An 8,473-nucleotide genomic window follows, 5' to 3' on the forward strand; every position below is an offset into this window, starting at 1 on the left:
GTTAAGCTATGTAGGCTATATGCAATAAAGGGGAAAGGAACTGGCCACCCTATTACTGGCTTAGTTAGCCTATCTCATGAGTGTTGCCTTACTGATGCCACTTAACGTATGTTTCAACTCATCTTCGGACTGTTGACCAAACATAGGCTACGTTACATAGCTCTTTTAGAATGCGTAGACCTAAATGTTTAGTAAAAATACCTTCCGTTTTTGTATATTTCATTTATTTACATCGTTACCTATTTTTATTTAGGCCTATTTATTTATGTTTGTTTATTTATTGGTTTATTTATTTATTTATTTACCTGTTTATTTATTTATTTTAACATTTCAGACTTTTTTTATAAATCACGTCGTAAAAAATCTGGTTCTAAGTATTTCAAGCCTATATCTTAATGATTTTATGTATCTATTGGTTGCTTTTAGAATTTTACAATAGTTTTACATGTTAATAAATAGGCCTACATTGGTATTTTTACGAAAATAATGAAAATTATAAATAAATAAAGTAAATATTATTTTTCCAAAAATATACAACGTTCTGCAAATTGAGTTTTTATAGAAGAGAATATCGTTCTTGCCTCCATGACAAGAATAGCACTGTTGATTTTTTTAACCTCATAGTATATGTGTTTATAGGTGCTACACTGTTACAGCACTGCAGCGATGTGCAGGTGGGCTATAGGCCTATAAACTCTTGATTTGACTTACAATATTCATCGTTTTCTTTAATTCGATCTTTCACAACTCCAAATTCATAAATCTACATTTATTTTCCACTCAGAACACTTGAAATAATTCAAATTTTGTCAAAAACAGGGTTCACATAAAAATGAAAACATATCATTTATGCTGTTTAACTTTACGATACTTGTTATCAATTAATTCCGGTAGATATGTCAACATTCATTTCGAAATGTAACACATCAGAGGTATTCAGATCAGTCGTGTGTTGGCAGTACTACAGCATTTTTATTTCACAAATGTATTAATCGAAATAATCTACTTATCTATGCAAATGCGAATTAGTGTTATTTGTTGTCATTTTAAATGCTACAAACATTTATGATGTCCTGAGAAGTTTTAGTTCTAAAACTGGTTTGGAGTGTGAGCACTGTGGACATTGTAATATAAGTTTTTTTCAAAACTTGGAAAAATGGAAAGAGGCACACTTGAGTGTTATGTTAGTCGCCTTTCACATAAATACATCTTCTTCTTTGCAAGTGAAAGAGCGTTTTCATTTTATGTGAACCTTATTTTATAACATTGCTAATTTCAGCGATTTTAAAAGTATCCTGACTTTTGAATAGACCGTAGTTTACCCTACAATAAGTCAGGAGCGAAAATGCAACCGGACGGATAGGCCTGCCGGGGTTTTAAGTTATTTTGAGGTCTGTGGTGGTCAGTGGATGACTTTCAGAAAGGCGGGACGCAGTGAAACTACTGTTGCTAAAGTGATTAATGGGAGAAAAACTTAAGGTACCTCTTAAAATGGTCGTTTCTTTGCTGCCGAAAACGGAGAAACTGCGGGAAGAAGGGTGTGAGTGACAGAACATCAGTTGTATTATAAGCGTAACGAGGTCCTCCGTTCTGGGGGGGGGGCATAACATAGCCGCAAGCCCTCGAACAAATCGCGAAGGAGAATGTTCTCACCCGAGATGAACCGACAACAGACTGCAGAAAATTATACGAGGAGCTGCACGGTCTTTATTCTGCGCAAAGTACTGTTATGATATGACTAGAGTTTTTTTTAAGCGAGCGCTGGAGAGCAGATTCTCATCTGAAAGAAATGAACTGAGGACGGTGTGAAGAAAGTTATGATACACAAAGAGGATCTGCATTGCTTGTGCTGATCCATGCTGACAGCACACGTATATTTTATTCATCCCAATATTGTGCTTATAGTAGGGCCTACCTCCCTTATGCCAATAACACTGCTACAGAAAATAATAACAAAAATATGCCTTAATAAACCTCTTGATTATCCTTCAGAACTGTTGTATTCAGAATTTAAAGTAGGCTATTTTATATCTATCAAATTTATAACAGTGTCTTATTGAATTTCGTACATAAAAACGGAAATATATTTAATTTGTATTCACATAAATACAGGATATTAAAAAATACCCAAAATATTTTAGGAGGTGATAGTAGGCATATGCATCAAAACAAGAAAATAATGTCTAATAAACATGGATCCTACAACACATACTTTCTGAGATCTGAACACTTGTTCATAGGAGGTGCTCAATGTGACGTCCATTCATGGCAGTGCATTTCTCTGACCTACAATACAGCAGACTATCAGACTAATCATACCGCAGTTGACACCCCTGGCATGGAATAATGATACGTCGCAAGGAATACTGAAAACAAAATTCTGGTTGCGGATATGAGCGGGGTTCAGCAGAGATGGTGTTGTGAATTTTCGTAATCAGCATGTGTAGGCTGATGAAAATCTCCATACAGTTGAAGAAACAAGGCATCAGCATCGATTCTCAATCAACTTATGGGCAGGCGTTCTTGGTGATAGGCTAATAGGGCCATACGTGCTACCACAGAGATTAACTGGGGATCGTTATCAGGACATTCTTATTAACGTATTAAAACAAGTTTCAAAGAGTGTGTGATTCCTTACGCCTTACTAAGCCACACCCAATTCAAACTCCGATGCCGGATTGAATCCTTCTCAGTTTAAGTTCACCTCTGTGTTCCCCTTTGATGGCCTACCTTCATGTCCTGTGTCACAGAATATGTGACAGTTGCACAATGTCCAACACTATGTACAGAGATGCACTCATTACGAGTGACTAAGTGGCCGGGATCCGACGGAATGAGCGCTGTCATGGGTTGTTCTTCAAGACAAGCTTTGAAGATTATTTAGGCCTAGGCCTATGCACCTCGTCTGTGATTGAAGATAGGTTTGAAAATGTATTTTCGTACATTGCCTATATGTTGGAGAAAACTTCCGAAGAGTAATTTAGCACGTCGTTTGTTATTAAAGATAGGCTTACCTTTAAAAATGTATTTTTGCACATCGTCTATGCTTAGAGAAAACTTCCAGGAGATTGTGTCTGGAGACACTGTTTTAAAAGTGTTTACGGGTAAGAAATATAGTCTATATAGGCCTAGCTATAATAACCAGTTTCAAGAAAATATTAATTTATAGTTTCTCCAAATGTTTAAGAACGCCTCTTCAAAAGTGAAGTTTCACCACAGTCTAGTATATACAGTCACGAAGCTCAATACGGTGTAAATATGCATCCATAGATAGTTGCTATCCACTAGGATCGCTACTATCGCCTCATTACAGACAATGCGAAATAGTACCTGTACAGTCTATTGTTCCTAGTACCCTCAAAACTGAAGCTTCGTGACTGTATATAGCTACTAGACTGTGGTTTCACTCCTGTCCTTATATTAATATGAAAGCCCATGATGTTTATATAGGGACCTAATGCCTGTGGGGGGGAGGGAATTTTACTGCAAACCCAGTCTCTCTATCTTTCAAACTGCGGATTGAATAACAATATTTCTACTACGGAAACTTGTTTGAAAATTGAATTTTTATAGGAGAAAAATTGATTACTACAGAATGAATGTAGCCTACTTAGATCAATGAATTTTGAGATAGAATTACAAATATCTGAAAGGCTTCTTGTGCAAATATAACGTTTTGTGTAAACAAATTGTGACATCTCATTCACATATTAAACTCCAGATTTTTTCTTTATTTTCTTCAGGAAAAATTCCGTTTTCTAAAATTCTCTTGAGTTTGAAATTCGCAGCAAATTGACCCGGGACCGTCACTGCCACTTACATCAAAACATTGAGAGTCGTTAATACTGGTCAATCAGCTTATTCCCTCTATTTTAGTAAAAGTACTTCTGGTTGGGTAATCGTCCACCTCTGCTTCAGCATGTGGACATGAGACCAGCAACCGGCTGGTCGGTCTTGGCCCTTGAAAGGACTGTAGCGCAATGGATTTTACTTTACTTTACTTTACTTTACTTTACTTTAATTTAGTTGCGGAGTTTACTACGAGTGTGGAAAGGTTAGGCCTAGATTTCTTTCTTGAAAAAAAGTGAAAAATTGGTCGAAATTCAGAAGTGTGGACGTGAAGTGGCAGATTATTGGGATATGAAAGAATGACTTGAGAAAATATCAAACCCTATCTCAAAATTCATTTATCTAAATAGATCTATATCCATTCTGGAGTACTGTAATTAATTTTCTTCCTACAGAATAGTAATATGCGTTATAAGAGCGGTATGTTGGAGTTTTCATGTACGAGGAAAAGTTTGAAAAAGCGAAACGTAGTTGAGCTTTTTTAATTTCCGAGAATTGAAAGAAAACATAGACCTACCGCTCGTGTATCGCACATTATTTTGTGCGAAGATCGTTTATTACATAGGCCTACCTGAAAGAGAAATTTCTAATTAGTTGCAATGAAATCTCCATCTTGGTTTCTGTTCAATGACAGCAAATTTGCAAAACAAAAATATCTATCTTCAACATTGTTGCTTTAAAATGTTTTCTGTGTTTACTATACTCCAGCAGGCCGTGATATACGTCTGTCTTTTTTTCCCCCCAGTCTATGATGAATCTGGAAACTTGTTGATTTTTTCACGGCTTCCTTAATGTTACTTGCATCACGAATGCAGTAATTTTAGTGGAGTTGTAGAGTTTACTTAATTTTTGCAAATATTTAAAAACAATAATTAACAGTGCAATTTAGGTGAAATTGCAGTGGTAAGTTTCCAATTTATAATTATTACTATATTGAACGTCTCTAAAAATAATATGTTAAAAGCCTAAAGCAGTAAAATCAAAATGTCACTTAAGCGGTAAGAAGAGGGAAATTGTTATGTGTGTTAGGTTGGGAATACTGAATGTGGAATTTTAGACTTTCCGTGGATTGGTTTTGTGCGGAAACCAAGCAAATACGCACGATCTCGCACAAATGTAATTTTTCGGTAAGTTTTCATGACAGAAAAATTGTTAGGCTATACAATCCACAGTTTGAAAGATAGAGAGATTGGGTTTGCAGTAAAATAACTTCATGTTTCACAGTCATAAACATGAGAGGATTTCACATAAGTATAAGGACAGGAAGGAAACATCTCTTTCGAAGGGTGTCCTTAAACTTGTGGTAGAACCTGAATAGGCTACATCGATCGCATAAGTTACGGAAAGCTGGTTGCTCTGAAGATGGCTACAAGGTGCCTGCGCGCACTGTACCGTGTCTCGTGCTGAGTGTTATCTGCCCTCGCGTGGGCCGCAGCATCGCACGTCCCGCCGCGGGCAGCCGGCCCGTTCCCACGGTCTGCAGGCGGGCGGCGCGAGCAGACGTTTAAATTAGCCACAACGGTGATAGCAGTAATTGTAATGATAACCGCGGAGCGTTACCAACATCCCCGCAACAATTAGCGCGACCGCGACGCGTTAATGACTTAAAAATGCGGCGAGGGAGTGCCTGAGGAAAGTTGTCACAGGCCCGCGACCGACCGGGTTGGGGGGGAGGGCAGCGGCACGCGACTCCCGTGTTACACCATGACATGTCCGATAGGCTCCGCCCTCCAATAAGAAACAAAAGACACTCGTGAGAAACGCGCATGCGCCGAAAAGCGTGCATGCCAGCCGACGAGCGTGTGCACAAACGCGAGCCAAAACCAGATGGCAGCATCGTGCAAAGCGATCGCAGCGCTCTAGACGGGATGTAGCCGAGACTGGCGCTTGATCACGTCTTCGCGGGGGGAGAGGGGTTCGACCTCGAGACTCAAGAAAATGTTCACGCTATACAGCGTCAAATGACGCGGACCGGAGCTTTCGTGACAAGCTGAGGACATCTATAGGACAGACCTTGAACTGTGTCTCTGTACAGTCAGCCAGAGAAATATGGGGCTCTCTTTGATCTTTCAGCTATGGATATTTCATTGTTCTTGAACGCACGGGTCTATCTATACCTGTGACCTCTGATTGAACTATACGCGAAAACTGAAGCATCATGTAGGTAGGGTTCGTAGCCTATATGTCCCGTATTTTACTGGATCGTCCCTTATTATGTCCCGGCGTCCCGATAAACTTCTTAGGGACGCAGAATTGTCCTGTATTTTGTGGATTTGTATTTAACATTCTTGTTCTTAAACTTAAAACATGTAATTTCCAATAAATCGACAATTCTTGTTCATAAAAAGTCTTACCAATTGGCAATAGGCCAGCTGTCATGTTGCGAGAACAGTGCCACTAGCGGGCGTGGTAATAACTATTCTATTTTTAAAAACAACTGTTTTTCCCGATGAACTCCTTTTGGGCAAATGAAAAGAATACGTTCTCTGCAGTAACTGTGAAAGCTATGCTCATTATTAAAGTGTTTTTCAATAAGAACTGTGTGGAATTTCATAACTTGGTACAACATAATCATTCCTTACTTGAGAAAATACTGTACATTCCTCTGAGAAGCATATCACAGGGAAAGACCAATTATTTAGCATTGTTTAAAGTTAAATTTTAAGATTGCTATACCTTATAATTTCTGGGTGAATACAGAAATGCATATAGAGTGTTAGTTGGAAGAACCCGAGGGGGAAAAGGCCTTTGGGGAGGCCGAGACGTAGATGGGAGGATAATATTAAAATGGATTTGAGTGAGGTAGAATATGATGGTACAGACTGGATTAATTTTGCTCAGGATAGGGACTTATGGTGGGCTTATGTGAGGGTAGCAATGAACCTCCGGGTTCCTTAAAGGCTATTTGTAAACAATAATAGACTAAGTATAGCCTACTCTGTAATTAGTGTCTGTTCTTTTTCCCTTTGCTGATGTTCATAAATAAGAAAAGCAATAAAATTTGGTTGGTTTATTCAAACTGAAAGTGTCCGTAATTTTTTTTTTTCAAAAATATATGAATCCTTCATGTGGGATATGTAAAAGAGTATTTATGTATTTAATTTTAGGTTACCAACCTATGATACCTCTTTACTAGCAATAAAATTCGGTTGTATTCTGTTTGTACAGATCTTCTTCCATTCACAAATTTTTAACATTTTCATGTCTTTTTCTAAATTATCTAAATACCGAAGTGTTGTTCTCCTCAGTGGCTGCGTCCATGTAGTAGTTATTCCAAATCTCCCTTAATTTTATTTCCTTCTTTGGCTCTTACTACACTCCTATGTTGGGTTTCCTGTAGAGGCTAAATTTAACTTGTTTCCTGTTTCCTGTTCTAAACTGACTGGGTCAAATGGTGCATCATATCTTTTACATTCAGAGACTTTCAGTTTCTGTTCATCTCTTTTCGTTATTGTAGGTATCAGAGGCATAAGCCTGTACGCGAGCAATCATTGATTTATTTAGAGGGTCTAACTTATGCAATATACTCTTTCTTGAAATTAATTTACTTTTCAAAATGTTTAATAAAGCATAATAACTTCGATTTGCATTCTGAATTCTAGTTCAGATTTCTTCTTTTACCTTTTATTGAATTTATTTATACTCTTAAATATCTAAAATCATACATTTTTTCAAATGTATTTTGTTAATGTGTAGGAAACTGAATGAAGCTGGATTTCGAGAAGCTACCAGGTATTTTGACTTGTCGTTAGTTTACAAAAGAGTCACTGCGCTTTGGTGACAAGAACTAGGCCTATAGATGGTAGATTTTCGCAATCACGATAACTGGGAGGCATTTCTCAAACTATGGTCCGCGGACAACCTGTGGTCCTCGAGGTCTGTCCTTGTGGTCCTTCAAAAAAGACAGAAGAAAAAATAAAATTCAAACGAATTGCGTATCACACTATAGTTTAAAATCTAAGAGTTTGGAAATGACACATGGCAATCGAATTTCACTTTTTCTCCCAGTATTGACATTTTATAAAATTTATTACCCTACTCGCCTATCGACTTCCCACTCTGCTCTCAGCAACAAAAGAGTGATTTAAAGCACTATATACGTGGTGTTTCTCGACATCTTTTCCCTGCACATCTGGCGCCGCGCCTGTAACCCAGCCAGGGACCACTCGAATTCATAACAGAAGACCAAAGTAACGAACCTTAATCCAATTTTAAAATATAAATATAGGCCTATTGGTATTAAAATATGCTACGAAAATGATAAATTTGCTCTCGAAGGAAACAAGAGTAAGGTGGTTCGCGGAACTGTTCTGACTTTAAAAAGTGGTCCCAACTTCAAAAAAGTTTGAGAAACACTGCTATAGCCTATTACTGTAGTTGTTTCATCCTCGATAAAATGCAAAAAAAAAAAAGAAAGAAAAAAAAATAAGAATCTAACTAAAGGCCCCATCATATACAGGTTCTTTGACTAGATTTCTTCAGATAGTTGGATCACCCCTTCCCCATGTTACCTTTCATAGCACGAATAACATAGAAATATGATCTACTTGATCCCCCATTATCTCGAGTTTTCAAATTAATGTCTGGTGACGGTGGTAGAATATTGGCTATCTATACGATTTCT

The sequence above is a fragment of the Periplaneta americana genome, chromosome 13 (genome assembly GCF_040183065.1).
Source record: "Periplaneta americana isolate PAMFEO1 chromosome 13, P.americana_PAMFEO1_priV1, whole genome shotgun sequence".
Lineage (NCBI taxonomy): Eukaryota > Metazoa > Arthropoda > Insecta > Blattodea > Blattidae > Periplaneta > Periplaneta americana.